At 50.2% G+C, this 21,311-nt stretch overlaps 1 protein-coding gene across 3 annotated transcripts in view; it reads right to left on the bottom strand.

Moving 5' to 3' along the window:
* Window positions 1-15,057, bottom strand: part of LOC142465628 (pyruvate carboxylase, mitochondrial-like) — a 248,894-nt gene extending 233,837 nt beyond the window's left edge. Inside the window, exon 1 of one of the 3 annotated variants that reach the window (XM_075569745.1) lies at window positions 14,734-15,057. The gene's annotated coding sequence lies outside the window, so the exon portion shown is untranslated. Of the gene's footprint in view, window positions 1-2,277; window positions 2,408-14,733 lie in introns of those variants that run through there. The other 2 variants (XM_075569741.1, XM_075569744.1) reach the window with 2 other exon arrangements.
* Between the last annotated feature and the right edge of the window lie 6,254 nt (window positions 15,058-21,311).

Below are 21,311 nucleotides of genomic sequence, written 5' to 3'. Positions count from 1 at the left end.
CTGCCATTAGTACACTTTGCCCCTAGGAGGGACAGATCCCCTTAACCATGTCACTGCCATTAGTACACTTTGCCCCTTGGAGGGACTGACCCCTTAACCATGTCACTGCCATTAGTACACTTTGCCCCTAGGAGGGACAGATCCCCTTAACCATGTCACTGCCATTAGTACACTTTGCCCCTAGGAGGGACAGATTCCCTTAACCATGTCACTGCCATTAGTACACTTTGCCCCTAGGAGGGACTGACCCCTTAACCATGTCACTGCCATTAGTACACTTTGCCCCTAGGAGGGACTGACCCCTTAACCATGTCACTGCCATTAGTACACTTTGCCCCTTGGAGGGACTGACCCCTTAACCATGTCACTGCCATTAGTACACTTTGCCCCTAGGAGGGACTGACCCCTTAACCATGTCACTGCCATTAGTACACTTTGCCCCTAGGAGGGACTGACCCCTTAACCATGTCACTGTCATTAGTACACTTTGCCCCTAGGAGGGACTGACCCCTTAACCATGTCACTGCCATTAGTACACTTTGCCCCTAGGAGGGACTGACCCCTTAACCATGTCACTGCCATTAGCACACATTGCCCCTAGGAGGGACTGACCCCTTAACCATGTCACTGCCATTAGTACACTTTGCCCCTAGGAGGGACTGACCCCTTAACCATGTCACGGCCATTAGTACACTTTGCTCTTAGGAGGGACTGACCCCTTAACCATGTCACGGCCATTAGCACACATTGCCCCTAGGAGGGACTGGTCCCTTAAACAGGTCACTGTCCTTTGTTCCCCTGTTGATCCTTGGACGGATTGACCCCTTAAAGTTGCAGTGACCTCTCGCCATACATCAGTGTATACCTTGGAATACAGCCACAATACAGTATATAACCAGGAAGCACATACGTGCCGATCATTGCCATGTTCTTAACGCTGGAATAGCAGCCGAAACGTGGATTTGTAATGGTGAATAAATAATGATAGTTTGATGAACCCCTCCTCTCGGATCCCATGTAATTACACTTGCGGGGGTACGGCTGTGCAGTATTGGGGGTACGGCTGTGCAGTATCGGGGGCGCCAGTGGGGGAATCACCCCAGAGAGTGACATTGTTCTAATGACTGGCACAACATCCAGTTTCATACCTTGGGTGGGTAATACTGATGGGCTCAGGGATCGCTGCACACGGTTATTTCACATTTGTTAAAGATCTTTCCTGTAAGAAGTCTGTACTGTATAATACGCGGCCTGTATTTAATCCCTGATGAGCCAAAGAACCTGTATTAATACGGCTGCTAATTCTTTTTTTAGTTGACGACATTTTTAAACTTCAAAAGTACTTTCAGAAGAAGATTCCCCGATAAGACGCTCTGTGCTTCTCGGTAAGGAGGAGCGAGAAGCAGACGTTTCCATGTGGACACTATACTGCAGCGAGGAATCAAATAATGAGAAACGTGCGGCGGGCGCTGGGCGTTACATGGAGCCCACTTTCACCATAGGTCATATTCAAGGCCAAATGCCCGCAGCCCTGCCCAGCGCTGCCCAAAGCCCGATGCTATGCCCCCACAGCCCAGCGCCAGCAGCCCTGCCCAGCGCCCGCAGCCCTGCCCAGCTCCCGCAGCCCTGCCCTGCGCCCGCAGCCCTGCCCAGCGCCCGCAGCCTTGCTCAGCGCCCGCAGCCATGCCCAGCGCCCGTAACCATGCCCACACGGTGACCTTTGAAGCGCATCCTCACTTGTACTTATCTTCCATGCAGACGACAAAGGGTCTTATCAGAGAAACAGCCTTACTTACCCCACCCCACTGAGGAATCTAAGCTCATAGCAAGATAGTGACGGGGCCATACTGTACATGGTATTACTGCTAGGTCAGGACACGCGCTGTATACTGGATTTCCAGCTAAATATACCCGGCTCAAGGGACTCTACAACCTAATTAATGAGAACACTGCTTACGTGCTACGGGTGCCCAATTATATCATGTACACGCGTGTGAGGGGGGTCAGGCGCAGACCTTTTCATACAACAGGTTTATTGTACACGGCAAACGTTCATGTGTGATTATTTGATGGGGTCGGTGAGAGCGCCCTCGTGCACAGGATTTCAATAATAAGGTAATAGGGTCAGTGATCCCTTCCAGTAACGGGATAAGAGGGAGTCTCACACACAGGGTTTATAATATAGGGTAATAGGGTCACTGGCCCCTTCCTGTAACGGGATAAGGGGGCGTCTCACGCACAGGGTTTATAATATAAGGTAATAGGATAAGTGCTCGCCTTTGAAGTGGTGCGAATGCCAGCGACAGCTCGGCTTGCGACCCTGTGCCACAGGAAACCTTTTCGGCTGCTACAGCGGCTTCAGCCTTTTGATCTCCCCTCTTGGTGCCTGATTAAAGCGGAACCACGTGCAGCAGATTCCGTGACCAAGCTCAAACTGACGACTCCAAACAGCTGTCTCTGAGTGGGTCCCCTTACTCTGCACTTCTTTCCCTAGGCTTAGCTCGACAAGTTGTGTAACGAAGGAAAAAAGCCTGCGAGGGAAACATCTGCAAACAAAATGGGAAGGAAGCTAAAAGCGATACACGCTGTGTGTTTATTTGCATGTCCCTACCCAGAAGCCTCCTCTGCCATTGATCCTTTTTGCTGCCAAAGGCAATGCAAAGTGGGAGAGGCCGGCGTCTCCGGTCACGGAACCTCGTTATCGCTTGGGATAACGATCCCATGGACGGACGCAGACCCCACCCCCCAGTGATGTGAACGGGCTGGTCCTCATTAGGCAAACCAAGAGCAAGATGCGCAGTCTCTCCGAGGACCCACGGGTATGAATAACCCGGGACACTTATCAGCGTCACATCCTGGGACTTGAGTTTTTTACCCAGATTTGACACCTTTTTAAATCATGTTTACAACCAAAAAAAAAGGATGCGTTTAGCGAGCGGTGTGCTCAGCGAGTTTGCGCAGGGAAAAGCTCCTCCCCCTCCCCCCCCCCAACCACCACAGCCATCTTTTCAGGGACAGGGTGGGAGACGGGTAAGGAGCCCACTCACGTGGCAGACAGCCACAGGCTACGGAGAAATGCAATTTGTACAAAACATACAGAGAAAGAAAAGAAGCCGGATATGTGGGATTGCATCTTTAACCCCTCGATGCCAGGGCTGTACCTTCCGGGTATTCAAAACTAATGAGGACTATGTCCAAGAAGTTAATAGACGAATAAGAGGTCACACTTCCTACCGAGAAATAGCCAACATCTCCCACAGAACAATAAGCCATCAAATCCGTCCCAGCAGATATCCAGGACAAGAACCGCCTCATCCCTGGGGACCCCAAACCAGGAACATCTTACAGGTTCCCCAAAATACCTGGAATGGACACCCTAACAATATTAGGTCCCTTTTGGTTACAGAAAGAACCAGCCAGTGGGACCCCAGGCAGTGTCTCAAAAATACACCACATTGGGAATTAACCACCGAATACCATCTTAGCTGCTATGGGTGTCGATCCCCTTATACCAACATCCCACATGCTGATGGAATAGCAGCTGGTTTCAAATTCCTACAAAGTCAAAGGGCAGCCAGGTGGCACCACCCGAAATACACTGTCAGACTCATTCATATAACCCTAACCCGAAATACACTGTCAGACTCATTCATATAACCCTAACCCGAAATACACTGTCAGACTCATTCATATAACCCTAACCCACAATAACTTTACATTCAAGGGGCAAACATGATGCTCAAATAAAGGGCACAGAAATAGCTCATCTAGAAGATTCTCCCGTTATAACCGCAGCAAACAGCAGATATACTTCAGATTCATCCATATCGTCCTCAGTTACACAGCAGGTGTCTCTCCCTAATAGAAATTCCATGAAACTCTCTCTAGAACAGATGAAAACCAATATTAACATATCTATAGTATTAACCGCTTGAGTGCCGAAGGGGTAGCAGCACCCCCAGAGTATCAGAGCCCCCGCGGCACGCACTTAACCACTTCTCGGAAAACGCTGGCTCCTCGTCTGCCATAATATCGCACGTCCACTCCACATCCATTGTAATTGGATACTCGCTCTGCCATACAGTACATTTCATACCGTCAGTGTATACCCTGCTGATATACTGTATGTTTCATACCGTCAGTGTATACCCTGCTGATATACTGTATGTTTCATACCGTCAGTGTATACCCTGCTGATATACTGTATGTTTCATACCGTCAGTGTATACCCTGCTGATATACTGTACATTTCATACCGTCAGTGGATACCCTGCTGATATACTGTATATTTCATACTGTCAGTGTATACCCTGCTGATATACTGTACATTTCATACCGTCAGTGTATACCCTGCTGATATACTGTATATTTCAGACCGTCAGTGTATACCCTGCTGATATACTGTACATTTCATACCGTCAGTGAATACCCTGCTGATATACTGTACATTTCATACCGTCAGTGTATACCCTGCTGATATACTGTATATTTCATACCGTCAGTGTATACCCTGCTGATATACTGTACATTTCATACCGTCAGTGTATACCCTGCTGATATACTGTACATTTCATACTGTCAGTGTATACCCTGCTGATATACTGTATATTTCATACTGTCAGTGTATACCCTGCTGATATACTGTACATTTCATACTATCAGTGTATACCCTGCTGATATACTGTATATTTCATACTGTCAGTGTATACCCTGCTGATATACTGTACATTTCATACTGTCAGTGTATACCCTGCTGATATACTGTACATTTCATACTGTCAGTGTATACCCTGCTGATATACTGTACATTTCATACTGTCAGTGTATACCCTGCTGATATACTGTACATTTCATACTGTCAGTGTATACCCTGCTGATACACTTTATGATGAACTGAGACGTTTGAAAGTTTTGAACATACAAACTCTCTGTTGGTCCAATAAAAAGCATCGCACTGTTACTGCCTCTCCCTCTATTACACACACAAGTCACACGGATATAGTTACACATGTAAATGCCATGGTATTATACATACTGACAGTGTATAGGATTACCGTTTTTGCCCGATTGTACGGCGACCCCCCGATCCCAGCCTCTGGTAACTGTAACTAGGTAATGCCGGCTGCTGTGTTCTGACCCCGGTCCTGTGTTAGCTATATACTCTGTACCCGTTATATTAATCGCTTACACAGGAGCGGATGCGCAGACTGGCAGCAGCGGAGCCCGATTATAAGGAGAGTATGGACTGCAAATATATAACTTTATGAAAAAAAACCTTGCCTTATAAAATGGGGCAAAACCACGAAATCTATATTATAAAATTATTTTGTCCGCCCCATCGTGAGAAATAGCTTATTGGAGACATCATAATGCACATAGCCTGGTGGCAGATATGGAGTCAGATAGTTATTAAGTTTAGACAGAACGTAGATGAGGAAAGAAAGAGGAAGTCAGTTGACATATGAGGAGAAAGTAAGACTGCTGGAGAAGAGGCGGAAGGAATTGGGGACAGTAAGGTATTAAATGTAAGAGGTGTGGTGGAGACAGATAAGGGAGGGAAGAGAGCGAAAGAGCGAGAGAGATAAGGGAGGGAAGAGAGAAGAGTGGGGGAAGAGAGCGAGAGAGATAAGGGATGGAAGAGAGCGAAAGAGCGAGAGAGATAAGGGAGGGAAGAGAGAAGAGGGGGGGAAAGAGCGAGAGAGATAAGGAAGGGAAGAGAGCGAAAGAGCGAGAGAGATAAGGGAGGGAAGAGAGAAGAGGGGGGGAAAGAGCGAGAGAGATAAGGGAGGGAAGAGAGCGAAAGAGCGAGAGAGATAAGGGAGGGAAGAGAGAAGAGGGGGGGAAAGAGCGAGAGAGATAAGGAAGGGAAGAGAGCGAAAGAGCGAGAGAGATAAGGGAGAGAAGAGAGAAGAGGGGGGGAAAGAGCGAGAGAGATAAGGGATAGAAGAGTGGGGGAGGAGAGCGAGAGAGATAAGGGAGGGAAGAGAGAAGAGTGGGGGAAGAGAGCTAGAGATATAAGGGAGGGAGATAGAAGAGTGGGGGAAGAGAGCTAGAGATATAAAGTGGGGAACGATTAAAAAATGAAAAACCCGTTATTTTGAGGGTGCGATTCTGCACACATGGCTGAGCCCTAGTTTATATACACACGTACCCTATATTTAGACAGAGCGTATACCTATATATAGATCTTATATATTTATATAGATATGCATACGATATATATTTATGTAACCCCCTTTGGGTTACTAAAAGTATACCAGGGGTTAATGTCTGGTGAGGTGTTGCAAAGCAATGACCTTCACAGTATTGTTGCAACTCAGCCAACTGAGGATTAAGCCCCGCCCCTATTCTAGGAGCAGCCCACCTGTGCTCTGCCCAGTAACAGGGGTGGAGTAACCACTCCCCAGTAACCATGGTGACCTGTGAGGTCACCAAGTGGTATAAAGATGGAGTATAGCGGGTTGGGCCTTAGACCCCAGGAGGACCACATGCGTGCCCCATCAACACCTGGACTACTCCAGGAGAAAGAGGAGGGTCTCAGCTGTCTGCATGTTGTCCTAGTCTAGTAAGTGTGAAACTATGTATAATGCGAGATCACCTGTGTTGTTTTATAGTCAGGGAAAGTGTTCCTACATACATGGGGCCGCTAATAGCTGATGGCAAGGCCATAACAGTACACTGAGTGTGTGCGTGACAGGCTGCTATGTGTGGGATTCCCAAACACATGGGGTCTCCAGGGCCATCACTATCAAGGTTGCTCCAACACCAGCCTTGGAAGAAGTAGGCACCCCGGGTTACTAAAGAGGGCAGCTGGGATCTTGTATTAATGAGGGGTGGATGGTAACCCTGATAGACTTACATCCCCAGGCAGAAGTTCTCGAAAAGTACCTGCAAATCACTCCAGGTTCATAGGAGTTATGGAAATGTATATTCCCTTGACAATGTACAAGACAAAGTGATGTGAGCCTTGTGTACCTCCCTGTGGAGATGTCTGGACTCCAGGGAAAAAAATGTAAGAGTAAAAGCCTGTCCCCGTTTGTGTAATAAAGTTCCTGGTGCCCTTTCTTATCACCCTGAGAGCTTACACTACCAGCCGGCCGAATGCCAGCACCCTGAGAAGGTAAAGGGAGCCTGCGCCATCACACCTACGCTACCTCACAGTAACACTCCTTAGGAGCCGGGCAAGGAGGGGTTACATTAATATTTAACTATAAAATATCTATAAATATATATCTCAATCAGCCTCAGCCCTTCTCTCCCCACAGCTGGATGAAGCCTCCCCAATGATCTTCCAGGTATTGTCGTTGCAAGCCCCTTTTCTTCACATTGCTCCAACACACAAATGTACATATAAAGACACACACAAGCATACATATAAAGAGACACACACACGTATCTAGGAAAGAGGGCAGACAGCCTCCCATTGTGAATTAAAAGACACTTTATTCAATGAAATAGGTTCACATCATTATACTCGCATACAAAGCGAGTCTCTGTTCACTGGCGCCCAGCGACTTTCCCTCCCCGCGCAGGTCCCTGCGGCTGAGGTGACGTTCTCTTTCGGAGAGCAGGTGTCTGCGCAGTCGCAGTATGATGTTGTCACTGTAGGTGGGTGCTCTGTGACTAAGTGAACACTGCAGTCTAATGCGTTTTGCGAGATCTATGCTCGCTTCCCCAGGGACACGTATCTATCGTCCCTGTGCTTGGGCTCCTGATATCCTCCCCAATTATGGAAGTTGAGGCTTTTATATACAGTTGTGTGAAAAAGAAAGTACACCCTCTTTGTATTCTATGGCTTTACATATCAGGGTATAATAACAATCCTCTGTTCCTTAGCAGGTCTTAAAATTAGGTAAATACAACCTCAGATGAACAACAACACATGACATATTACACCATGTCATGATTTAACAAAAATTAAGCCGAAATGGAAAAGCCATGTGTGAAAAACTAAGTACACCTTATGATTCAATAGCTTGTAGAACCACCTTTAGCAGCAATAACTTGAAGTAATCGTTTTCTGTATGACTATCAGTCTCTCACATCGTTGTGGAGACATTTTGGCCCACTCTTCTTTACAACGTTGTTTCAGTTCATTGAGATTTGTGGGCATTTGTTTATGCACAGCTCTCTTAAGGTCCAGCTACAGCATTTCAATCGGGTTGAGGTCTGGACTTTGACTGGGCCATTACAACACCTTGATTCTTTTCTTTTTCAGCCATTCTGTTGTAGATTTGCTGGTGTGCTTGGAATAATTTTCCTGTTGCGTGACCCAATTTAGGCCAAGCTTTAGCTGTTGGACAGATGGCCTCACATTTCACTCAAGAATACTTTGGTATACAGAGGAGTTCATGGTCGACTCAATGACTGCAAGGTTCCCAGGTCCTGTGGCTGCAAAACAAGCCCAAATCATCACCCCTCCACCACCGTGCTTGACAGTTGGTATGAGGTGTTTGTGCTGATATGCTGTGTTTGGTTTGTGACAAAAGTGGCGCTGTGCATTATGGTCAAACTTCTCCACTTTGGTCTCGTCTGTTCAAAGGACATTGTTCCCAGAAGTCTTGTGGTTTGTTCAGATGCAACTTAGCAAACCTAAGCCGTGCTGCCATGTTCATTTTAGAGAGAAGAGGCTTTCTCCTGGCAACCCTTCCAAACAAACCATACTTGTTCAGTCTTTTTCTAATTGTACTGTCAGGAACTTTAACATTTAACATGCTAACTGAGGCCTGTAGAGCCTGAGATGTAACTCTTGTTTTTTTTTGCAATTTCTCTGAGCATTGCACGGTCTGACCTTTGCTGTGAATTTGCTGGGACGTCCACTCCTGGGAAGATTGGCAACTGTCTTGAATGTTTTCCACTTTTGAATAATCTTTCTCACTGTAGAATGATGGACTTTAAATTGTTTGGAAATGGCCTTATAACCCTTCTCAGATTGATGGGCAGCAACAATTGCTTCTCTAAGATCATTGCTGATGTCTTTCCTCCTTGGCATTGTGTTAACACACACCTGAATGCTCAAGACCAGCAAACTGCTAAAACTTTGGCTTTAATAGAGGTGGTCACACTTGCTGATGATCAATTAATCAAGGGCATTTGATTAGCAGCACCTGTCTGCTACTTAGCATCTTAATTCCTATGGAAGCAGTAAGGGCATACTTAGTTTTTCACACATAGCTTCTCCATTTTGGCTTTAGTTTTGTTAAATAAATCATGACACGGTGTAATATGTCATGTGTTGTTCATCTGAGGTTGTATTTACCTAATTTTAAGACCTGCTAAGGAACAAATGATTGTTATGTCCTGATATGTAAAACCATAGAATTCAAAGAGGGTGTACTTTCTTTTTCACACAACTGTAACTAATAAAGGGCTCCACCATTTCTATCTACTCCACTGGTAGTGGCCAATGGCCAGTTTCTGCATACTGGTAATGGCCAGTCTCTGCATACTTGCATAATACACAATAAAGGAGTGACGTCAGTGAAGTATTTTTTAGATTTTCATAGGGGATATTTCATACAAAATTGTGCCACAAGCAACAGGCACTACATTCGTCCAAAGCTACAAGTTTATTTATGGGACATTGGGAAGAGATAAAAATGTGGAAAATAATAATGGTCAATTTTATTATAAATTTGGAAAGGTGAAGAGAAAGTACTAGATGGATTTATATGTTCTATAAATATGAATGGCTTCAGTCTGCACTTTATTTGCAATGTCGAATTCCAGCAAAATGGACTTATTGGATGCAGAACTCTATAACAATCGGGGCTAATAAAATACATAGCATAGTGAGACGGAAACAGGGACAGTACAATGGCTATTCGGATGTCAGAAGTAAACACGCCACCCCAGGTGGATAAATAATATTCCGTCAGGGGGAATTTGCACAGGGGAAGAAGACTTAAAAGAAGCCGAGATCTTGAAAGATAGATTTTTGGAAAACCATTATGCTCCCGACCTTATGTCCGGCTCCTGTACAAGAGCAGCCGATCTGAAGAGAGGCTATTAAGAGAGAAGATAGCAGGAGACATTAGATGTATTCTAATACGGGATAATGAGAGAGCACTCCCAGAATTAAACATAGTTTAAGCAAACTGGCATATTCTTGAGGATAAGGTACCGACGGACCAGTGATTGTGTACAAGAGAAACAGGAACCTCAAAACCCGGTTATAGTACCTTGCCATTCAAACATAACAGCCCCAACCTGTGTGGTTACTTCCCAATTGGTTGGATGACGTAAGTGTAAGAGTTCCTCGCTGCCCAACCTGTGCCTCAGGGAAGCAAAACGATCAAGAGCAACATGCAAATGATATGAGATTATACCAATTCATTCACTGTAATGAGACGTATGTTGTATGTTTTACAATATCCTTGTTCCAAACAGTATGTGGGAAGAGCAAACAAATCCATAGGGTTCCTACTGGAGAATCTGCCAGTGTTCCCATTCCCACAACATCCAACTGGCCTATTATTGAATAAAAGAGAGTGGGGGGGGGGGGGGAAGTGTGCAGGGGGAGAGAACTATGAGAGAGAAATATTGTACAGTCATTGACTTCAGACACTGTCCCCATAGGGACCGAATGACCATATGGATGTGGAAGCTTTATAGAGGATTCATTTGTCATTTTGTGGCAGTTTTGTTTTGTTTTTAAACTTACAATATTTATATTTTACTCACAATATTAACTAATTGTTACACACATTTTTTCTATTTTTAAAAGATGGTTTTAATAACATAATAACATGGTTATACATTTCCTATTTCTTTGTGTGTTCAGTAATACATACTCGTACTGTATGTTACATCAGCCAGTTGTATTTTGTTTTTATGCATCTCACAAGTTTGGGTTATTATGCACACCAACAGCACTTTCATGTATGTTTTATTCCCTTTCACATCATTAGATTGGTCATTTTTCATTTACGCACTTTGGCTGTGACCACCAAGGTTGGGAAGATATCGTCTCTAACGGCGGCGTGTGGCGCGGTTATCCATTTGTGTGCGTTCTTTGCACCAACTGGTTTAACCAACAGAGAGATCCAGACTGATAAGAGCGATTACCGGAGTTGCCACCACTCCGGGTTTCACCCGAAGACTACGGGTTTTGGCCACGTATCCCCGGGCTATGGGTTTACCTAATAAACCTCCGAGTGGTGGCAACCTTGGGTGGGCGGTGGCAACGTCTTCCGGCATTTCCTCCTTGCAAATACTGGCAACATGGCTGCACGGTGGCAAATAGCACCACATTGCCATGCCAATGGGAACGCCACGTGACGCAACAGCGTCATGGACGCCCGTTGCCATGACGAGACGTTAAGTGACTTCACGTTGTCATGGCAAATTGATGACGCGCAGCGCCCCATTGTCATGGCAACCATATTGAAGTGAGTTGCAGGGGGAAGATGCCGGGAGGACACCAGAGGTAAGGGATTAAAAAAAAAATTCAAATCTCCGGGTTGGCCTTCAGTCGAAGGTGGCAACCCTGACGATTACCGAGGAGACATTACAGACCCAGATGAGTACGACTTACCTACGGGACCTCTCGCTGACATCACTGACAGGCTGAGTGCGTGTTCTAATTGGGTCTTTAATTTTTATCTTGATGTACGTGCAATACTTACCCCCTTTTTATGCAAATACAACCCTAGACATTATAGACTGGAGGTTGAGCGTTCTTTCCTTCTTCTATTTTCTTAGATTTCTGTTGTGGAGCCGACATATACAAGGAGCTGCAGACCAGGGGGGAATATTTGGAATTCTTTCGCATTGAGCCAAAGACTTTCTTGTGTGGACTTTACACACCAGTGATTTACACATCCGTTCACTTTGGCGTTCACTCGCCATTAGGCTTTATATGAACAGTTTCTTATCTCCCACTATTGGGTTTAGGTTTAGCAGCCTAGAAATAGGCACCGTCAATAATTTGGGGAAAATATTTTCCCATCTCACACAGATATTCACATATGTCTATAACAGTGAGCCACTTTTTCACCCTTCACTTCATAAATAATGTAATAAAGGGCTCCGCCATTTATTTAAAAGCCTCAACTTCCTCAGTGGGGAGGATATCAGGAGCCGAAGCAGGGGAACGATAGATACGCTGCCCTGGGGAAGAGAGCACAGATCTCGCAAAACGCGTTTGATTGCAGCGTTCATCTGGTTTCCGAGCACCCACCTACAGTGAAATCATCACCATACCGCGACTCTGCGCATACGTCTGCTCTCCGCCGGAGGAGGACGTCACCTCAGCCACAGGGATCTGCGCGGGGAGGGAAAGTCGCCGGGCGCCAGTGACCAGAGACTCGCTTTATAGGCGCGTATGATGTGAACCTATTTCATTGAATAAAGTGTCTTTTAATGGCTACTGTCTACGCTTTAGATGCCTGAATGCAGATTGTGATTGGACCACCCTTAAAATCTGCACTTCCGCCGCCGGGATCGTTCAATCTTGGAACTTCTTACCACCATGTTACTATTTGTTACCTGAACTCTTTCAAACCAGTCAAGTAATAAATAGTAACAACCCAGATGCTCCATTGGGAGTTTTTTTAATACACTTGACACGTTCATTATTTTACTTTGATATCATTTTGTTAACTATTTGACCATATGTGTCTTAGATTATATTGCACTTATTCGGATATACTTCATACCATTTATCACATACCCTTCCCTACGTGTATAATGCGGTGTTATTGTCACTATAGTATATGGTGGAACAGAATATTCTCATGTAGTAGGTCTATAGATAACACGGTCATGTTACCTTTAGTGTTTCCGCACACGTACAACACAAAGTTGTGAGATCGCTACACGAGGCGCAGCGGCTATACTATTACATATATGCACACACACACACACACATTGATATATGTATTCAGTATATATATATATATATATATATATATATATATATATATATATATATATACATATATACACTCTTGGTACTCGAAACAAAGCTCTATCCTGGATCTCCTCTTACGTCTACCATTGTACTTTCAGTGTCTCTTCTGCTAACACCTCCACCTCCTCCTCCTCCATCGATCTCTCTGTGGGGGTTTCCCAGGGCTCTGTCCTGGGACCTCTTCTCTTTTCTCTGTACACACTCTCTCTAGGTGACCTAATAACATCTCTTGAATTTAAATATCACCTCGATGCTGACGACACACAAATGTACTTTTCAACCCCTGACCTTACACCTGCTGTTCAGACCAAAGTTTCTGAATGTCTCTCTGCGATATCATCCTGGATGGCCTCCGTTAACTTAAAATTAACATGGCAAAAACAAAGCTCCTCATACTTCCTCCCAAACCTGGCCCTACTACCTCCTTCCACATTACTGTTGGAACTACCATCATTCACCCAGTAGCCCAAGCACGCTGCCTAGGGGTCACACTTGATTGATTCCTCTATCTCATTCTCCTCTCCCACATTCAAAACGTTTCTAAAACTTGTTGCTTTTTCCTCCGCAATATAACAAAGATACGCCCTTTCCTCTGTTACTCGACTGCTAAAACTCTTACTCAGGCCCTCATTCTCTCCCGTCTTGATTACTGTAACCTCCTGCTGTCCGGCCTTCCTGCCTCTCACCTGTCTCCCCTACAATCTATCCTAAATGCTGCTGCCAGAATCACTCTACTCTTTCCGAGATCTGTCTCCGCGTCTCCCCTCCTGAAATCCCTCTCCTGGCTTCCAATCAAATCCCGCATCTCACACTCAATTCTCCTCCTCACTTTTAAAGCTTTACACTCTTCTGCCCCTCCTTACATCTCATCCCTAATTTCTCGCTATGCACCATCCCGACTCTTGCGTTCTGCTCAAGGATGTCTTCTTTCTACCCCCTTTGTATCTAAAGCCCTCTCCCGCCTTAAACCTTTTTCACTGACTGCCCCACACCCCTGGAATGCCCTTCCCCTCAGTACCCGACTAGCACCCTCTCTATCCACCTTTAAGACCCACCTTAAGACACACTTGCTTAAAGTAGCATATGAATAGCACTGTGAATATTCTGAACACATGATACATAAAGCTTGGCCCCCTGCAGACGCACTTACCAGGACTCCCTCCTACTGTCTCTGTACGTTCTCCCTACCTACCAATTAGACTGTAAGCTCCTCGGGGCAGGGACTCCTCTTCCTTAATGTTACGTTTATGTCTGAAGCACTTATTCCCATTATGTGTTATTTGTATTATTAGTTATTTATATGATTGTCACGTGTATTACTGCTGTGAAGCGCTATGTACACTAATGGCGCTGTATAAATAAAGACATACACACAAATAGGCACACCAAAAAGTTATACAAAAAAAAAGTGTCCTTTATTGACTAAACATTTCGGCGCGGCTTGAGAAAGCAAGAAATGTCAAGTCAATAAAGGACATGACATTATTTGTATAACTTTTTGGTGTGATGTGTGTGTGTGTGTATACACACACACACACGTGTGTGTGTGTGTGTGTGTGTGTGTGTGTGTGTGTGTGTGTGTGTATATATATATATATATATATATATATATATACACAACTATTAACACGTATTTTCAGTGAACATTACACATCCATGCCTATGTATCTCGCTATACAAAACTCACACACACTATCTGTGACATATGATGACATATAACGGTGGGGGGGGGGGTGACACGCAGGCAGCCCGCGCGGCCCCGCCGCAGCCGCACACCCCCTCTCCCCGCCGGGCACTGCGGCAATCCCAATCCCGCTCACCTTGTCACTCACGCCCACACCACCTCAGGATTCCGCTGCTCCACCGCTCACACCGGCCAATGGCGACACGCCTCCTGCTCCCTGGCCACGCCCACAAACCCTCACGTGCGCGACCAAATCCTCACTTTTTAGGGCTTCCCGGCCATTGGTCGGCTTTGACATCAGCCCCGCCCACCTCCATGACAATTACCGAGGAGTACGTCACGTCGCAATAGGTAAAGCAGCCGCCCGACATCTTTGAAAAGGGCAAGTACCTGTAACCGCTGGAAATGATACGGTTAAATGCTGCCGTGGTTACTCCGCCTTAACCGCACACGCCTCAGCCAATATATCCGTCATAAATACGGGTAGGCTACAAGTACACGCGTCTTTCCTGGCAATAATAGGAAGCTCAGGCGTTGTGTGCTCCACTTACAATGTATTATAGGGTGAGATTTCAGTGTGAGATGTATATGCACTCAATTAACTAGTCGCTAACCCGACAAATATGCCCTCACTAAAGATGGCCGCCTCCTGCTCACAGCGTATGCGTGGAGTGAGGTCCCGCATCTCCCCTGACCATCCGCACTCGCTGTCACTGGCCGAGGCGAGCGGCGCGTGCGGTCAAAGTGCCAGTGACGTCACTGACATAGGTACTGGCATCTGCAGCTCTAAAGGAACCTGTGGGAAAGTGTTCCGCCATGTTTATTGTGACCAACACTAATTCAATGAATGTTTCTTAGGGGGTTCTAAAAGGAAAACAATATCTATAGTGTATGTCTTTACATAGCGCCAAAAGTGTGCTCAGCGCTTAATATTACACCACTCTGCTCTTAATATTACATCGCTCTGCGCATTATTACATCGCTCTGCACGTTATTACATTGCACTGCGCGTTATTACATCGCTCTGCGCGTTATTACATCGCTCTGCGCGTTATTATACCGCTCTGCGCATTACACCGCTTTGCGCGTTATTACATCGCTCTGCGCGTTATTACACCGCTCTGCGCGTTATTACACCGCTCTGCGCGGTATTACACCGCTCTGCGCGTTATTACACCGCTCTGCGCGTTATTACACCGCTCTGCGCGGTATTACACCGCTCTGCGCGGTATTACACCGCTCTGCGCGTTATTACACCGCTGCGCGTTATTACACCGCTGCGCGTTATTACACCGCTGCGCGTTATTACACTGCTCTGCGCATTACTACATCTCTACACGTTATATCACTCCATGTTATTGTATCACTTTGCGTGTTGTATCTCTACATGTTAACATATCGCACGTGTTATTATGTCTATCTGCGTGTTATATAACTCTCTACGTGTATGTTATTACATTCCCTGCATGTTATTATACATCTGCAGAGTAACAAGTTACTCAAATCTTTATGTTATTGTAATTCTCATTAGCATGGCTATTTTTGTAGGTCAACTGAGTTCATGCCCCTTTTGTAGGTTTCAATAATAAACCTCATATTGTGATTATAACAATGTTATATGTTATTTGTGTTTATTTAAAAACAAAAAAAAGTAGATAAATGGGCAGAATCAATGAACCTTAAGTGCGCTCAAAAAAATGTTCTGGTTTTACTTTGTGTTTAAAAAAAAAAACTATAAACTATATCTATTAAAGAATTCTATCTTAAATATTAACTGGTATATTATTTATCAAATTATGCACAATTATCACATTTAAACCATACCATCTATCTATATCTTATACTATATTAGTGAAAGCACTGTATGCCTGCCTGCCTGCCTGCCTGCCTGGATGTCCGGTGTCCCTAGGGGAAATCTCATTGGTCCCTTGGCCCGCCCGCCCCCGCACACCTCTCATTGGCCTGAGGCGGAGTGACGGGCCAAAGGACACACAGGGACACACACACACACACAGGGAACACAGGGACACACACACACACACAGGGAACCACACACACACAGGGGGACACACACACACACACACACACACAGGGACACACACACAGACACACACACAGTGACACACACACACACAGTGACAGACACACACACAGTGACACACACACACAGTGACACACACACACTGTTACATACATTAGCGGGGCTCACAGTGTTAGCAGCACCCGCGCGCACCTCTTCCTCTCCCCGTGTCTCCCGCGCTTTCACCCCGACCCCCCCCCAACCCCCCTCCCCCGGCGCCGCTACAGTCAGCGGGACACACACACTATTATTACCCCTTCAGCGCGACCCCCCCCCCCCACCCAGTGTCAGCGGCCGTGCGAGACCCCCCCTCTATATCTCCCACCTCTCCCCCCCCCCCACACATATACATGCCCCCCCCCTCCCCGGCGCTACAACTCACCCCTCCCCGGCGGGGGAACAGCCAGTTGCCAGGCAGGCTGCCTCGCGGCGCCGAGTGCCCAAGATGGCGGCGCCCGGGACACAGCGGGGGAGCGGCCACAACACGCTGCCTCCCGCCTCAGATCCACGTGGGACCTGCCGGATGGGTGAGTGAGCGGCCTTCACCTCCCCTCCACCCCCCCTTCACCTCCCCTCCACCCCCCCCCCTCCCCTCCAGTGTCAGTGTCTCCCCGATACCCCCCCCCCCCGGCGCCGCTACAGTCAGCGGGGGAGCGAGCGAGCGCCCGGGACACAGCGGGAGAGCGGCCACAACACGCTGCCTCCCGCCTCAGATCCACGTGGGACCTGCCGGACGGGTGAGTGAGCGGCCTTCACCTCCCCTCACCCACCCCTCACCCCCCATCACCTCCCCTCACCCCCTTTCACCTCCCCTCACTCCACTTCTCCCTTCCACCCCCCTTCACCTCCCCATTTACCTCCCCCCTCCACCCCCCCCTTCACCACCCCCCCTTCACCTCCCCTCCTCCCCTCCACCCCCCCCCCCCTTCACCTCCCTTCCACCCCCCCTTCACCTCCCTTCCACCTCCCCTCCTCCCCTCCACCCCCCCCCCTTCACCTCCCTTCCACCCCCCCCTTCACCTCCCTTCCACCCCCCCTTCACCTCCCTTCCACTCCCCCCTTCACCTCCCCTCCACCCCCCCTTCACCTCCCCTCCACCCCCCCCCTCCACCCCCCCCCTCCACCCCCCCACCTTCACCTCCCCTCCACCCCCCCTTCCCACCGCCTCCCCCCCCTTCCCACCGCCTCCCCCCCCCCTTCCCACCGCCTCCCCCCCCCCTTCCCACCGCCCCCCCCCTTCCCCCCGTTCCCCCCCCCCTTCCCCCCCTTCCCCGTTCCCCCCCTTCCCACCGCCTCCCCCCCCCTTCCCACCGCCTCCCCCCCACCCCTTCCCACCGCCTCCCCCCACCCCTTCCCACCGCCTCCCCCCACCCTTCCCACGCCTCCCCCACCCTTCCCACCGCCTCCCACCCCCCCTTCCCACCGCCTCCCACCCCCCCTTCCCACCGCCTCCCCCCCCCTTCCCACCCTGTTCCCACCGCCTCCCACCCCCCTTCCCACCGCCTCCCACCCCCCGCCATCCCACCGCCTCCCACCCCCCGCCTTCCCACCTCCTCCCACCCCCCGCCTTCCCACCGCCTCCCACCCCCGCCTTCCCTCCGCCTCCCCCTTCCCACCTCCTCCCCCTTCCCACCTCCTCCCCCTTCCCACCACCTCACCCCTCCCCCCCCTTCCCACCACCTCCCCCCCCTTGCCACCACCTCCCCCCCTTCCCACCACCTCCCCCCCCTTCCCACCACCTCCCCCCCTTCCCACCACCTCCACCCTCCCCCCCTTCCCACCACCTCCCCCCCTTCCCACCACCTCCACCCTCCCCCCCTTCCCACCACCTCCCCCCTCCCCCCCTTCCCACCACCTCCCCCCTCCTCCCCCTTCCCACCACCTCCCCCTCCTCCCCCTTCCCACCACCCTCCCCCTCCTCCCTCCCACCTTCCCCCTCCACCTCCCCCTCCTCCCCTTCCCACCACCTTCCCCTCCTCCCCCTTCCCACCACCTTCCACCACATCCCCCCTTCTCTCCATTTCCACCACCTTCCCCCTCCTCCTCCTTCCCACCACCTCCCCCCTTCCACCACCTCCCCCCTTCTCCCCCTTTCCACCACCTCCCCCCTTCTCCCCCTTTCACCACCCTCCCCCTTTCCACCACCTCCCCCCTCGCTCCCCTTCCCCCCCTCCGCTCCCCTTCCCCCCCTCCGCTCCCCTTCCCCCCCCTCCGCTCCCCTTCACCCCCCCTCCGCTCCACTTTCCACCCCCCCCTCCCCTTTCCACCCCCCCCTCCCCTTTCCACCCCCCCCTCCCCTTTCCACCCCCCCCTCCGCTCCTCTTCCCCCCCCTCCACCTCTTTTTCCCCTTTCCCCTCCCACCCCCTCCCACACTTCCACCCCCTCCTCTAACCCTTCCCCCCCCCTCCTCTAACCCTTCCCCCCCTCCTCTAACCCTTCCCCCCTCCTCTAACCCTTCCCCCCCCCCACTCCTCTAACCCTCCCCCCCCCCTCCTCTAACCCTCCCCCCCCCTCCTCTAACCCTCCCCCCCCCCTCCTCTAACCCTCCCCCCCCCCCTCCTCTAACCCTCCCCCCCCTCCTCTAACCCTTCCCCCCCCCCTCCTCTAACCCTTCCCCCCCCCTCCTCTAACCCTTCCCCCCCCTCCTCTAACCCTCCCCCCCCTCCTCTAACCCTTCCCCCCCCTCCTCTAACCCTTCCCCCCTCCTCCACCCCTTGCCCCCCTCCTCCACCCCTTGCCCCCCTCCTCCACCCCTTGCCCCCCTCCTCCACCCCTTGCCCCCCTCCTCCACCCCTTGCCCCCTCCTCCACCCCCTCCTCCCCTTCCCGCCGCCCTTCGCCATCATGCCCGCCTTACCGCCTCCCCACCCCCGCCTCTGCCTTTCACCCGCCCTTACTCCGGCCGCCTCTGCCTTTCACCCACCGCCTCACAGCCGCTGCACGCACTCAACAGACACTCGACACATACCTGCCGCCACACACACCTGCTGCCTCCCGCCCCTACGCACCGACATCACTGACCCACCGCCTCACACCCTAGCAGGACCCCCACTCACAGACAGCACTCACAACCCACGCGCCAGCCGCCGCCTCACACCCTTGCAGGACCCCCACTCACAGACAGCACTCACAACCCACGCACCACCCGCCGCCTCACACCCTAGCAGGACCCCCACTCACAGACAGCACTCACAACCCACGCGCCAGCCGCCGCCTCACACCCTTGCAGGACCCCCACTCACAGACAGCACTCACAACCCACCCGCCACCCGCCGCCTCACACCCTAGCAGGACACACGACTCAGATTTTTACATCACTTATGCCACCAAAATATACATTGTACTGTGGTGTGGTTACAATAAACCATTTTTATACAACATCGTATTACATTTTCTTCCATCTTTCTTTTCAACATTATTATCCAACCTTTACAACAAACAGTCACCTATTGTTCCACGATTTATAAATAATACTACCTATTACGCATTTACATCCCGGGCAACGCCGGGTCTCTCAGCTAGTATATACATAAGACTGAAATAATGTTTGTGTGTGTATTTCTGCTGGACAGCTCATTGGCCTGCGGGCCAGGCAGGGAGGAGCCAGGCAGGGAGAAGAGACACACACGCACACTCACAGCCTCCTCACACCGTGACCGCGTGCGCCTCTGACCATCACCGCACACCGTGAGCAGGCTCCTCCGCTCACACCACACACACAAACACACCACAGCCACCACCCCCCACCCTCTGTCAGCAGCGCCTCCCCACCCGCCGCCGACACAGCTCCTCGCGGGGGGGAAGGACAACACCACTTCCGCCGACAGACGCCTCTGCCCCACCACCCCCCACCCTCTTTCAGCAGTGCCTCACCTCCTCCCCACGCTGCCGACACAGATCCTGGGGGGATGGGGCAGCTCCGTGCGGGGGGGGGAACCGCCGCCGACAGCTGCCTCTGCCCCACCACACCGTCTCTCAGCAGCGCCTCACCTCCCCACCTGCCGCCGACACCGCTCCGCGCGGGAGGGGGGGGGGACCACCACCGCCGACACCCGCCTCTGCCCCACCACCCCCCACCCTCTTTCAGCAGCGCCTCACCTCCTCCCCACCCGCTGCAAGGACAACACCACTGCAGCCTCCTCTGCCCCACCAACCCCCCCCCTCTCTCAACAGCGCCTCACCTGTCCACTCGCCGCAGACACTAGCGCACCACCGCCAGTCCGCAGGGGGGGGGTCAGGAAAGAGGGGGGGGAGAGGGACTCAGGAGGGAGTCAGGAGAGAGGGGGGGAGAGTGAGTCAGGAGAGAGGGGAGAGGGAGTCAGAAGGGGGGAGAGGGAGGCAGGAGAGGGGGGGGAGAGGGAGTCAGGAGAGAGGGGAGAGGGAGTCAGGAGGGGGGGGAGGGAGTCAGGAGAGTGGGGGGAGAGGGAGTCAGGAGAGGGGGGGAGAGGGAGTCAGGAGAGAGGGAGTCAGGAGGGGGAGAGGGAATCAGGAGAGGGGGGGAGAGGGAGTCAGGAAATAGGGGGGGAGAGGGAGTCAGGAGAGAGGGGGGAAGCCCACACATAAATACATACTGACTGACACACACTCACTGACTGACACACACTCACTGACTGACTGACACACACTCACTGATT

The sequence above is a fragment of the Ascaphus truei genome, chromosome 14 (genome assembly GCF_040206685.1).
Source record: "Ascaphus truei isolate aAscTru1 chromosome 14, aAscTru1.hap1, whole genome shotgun sequence".
Classification (NCBI taxonomy): domain Eukaryota; kingdom Metazoa; phylum Chordata; class Amphibia; order Anura; family Ascaphidae; genus Ascaphus; species Ascaphus truei.
This window is presented reverse-complemented; position numbering and strand designations above follow the sequence as displayed.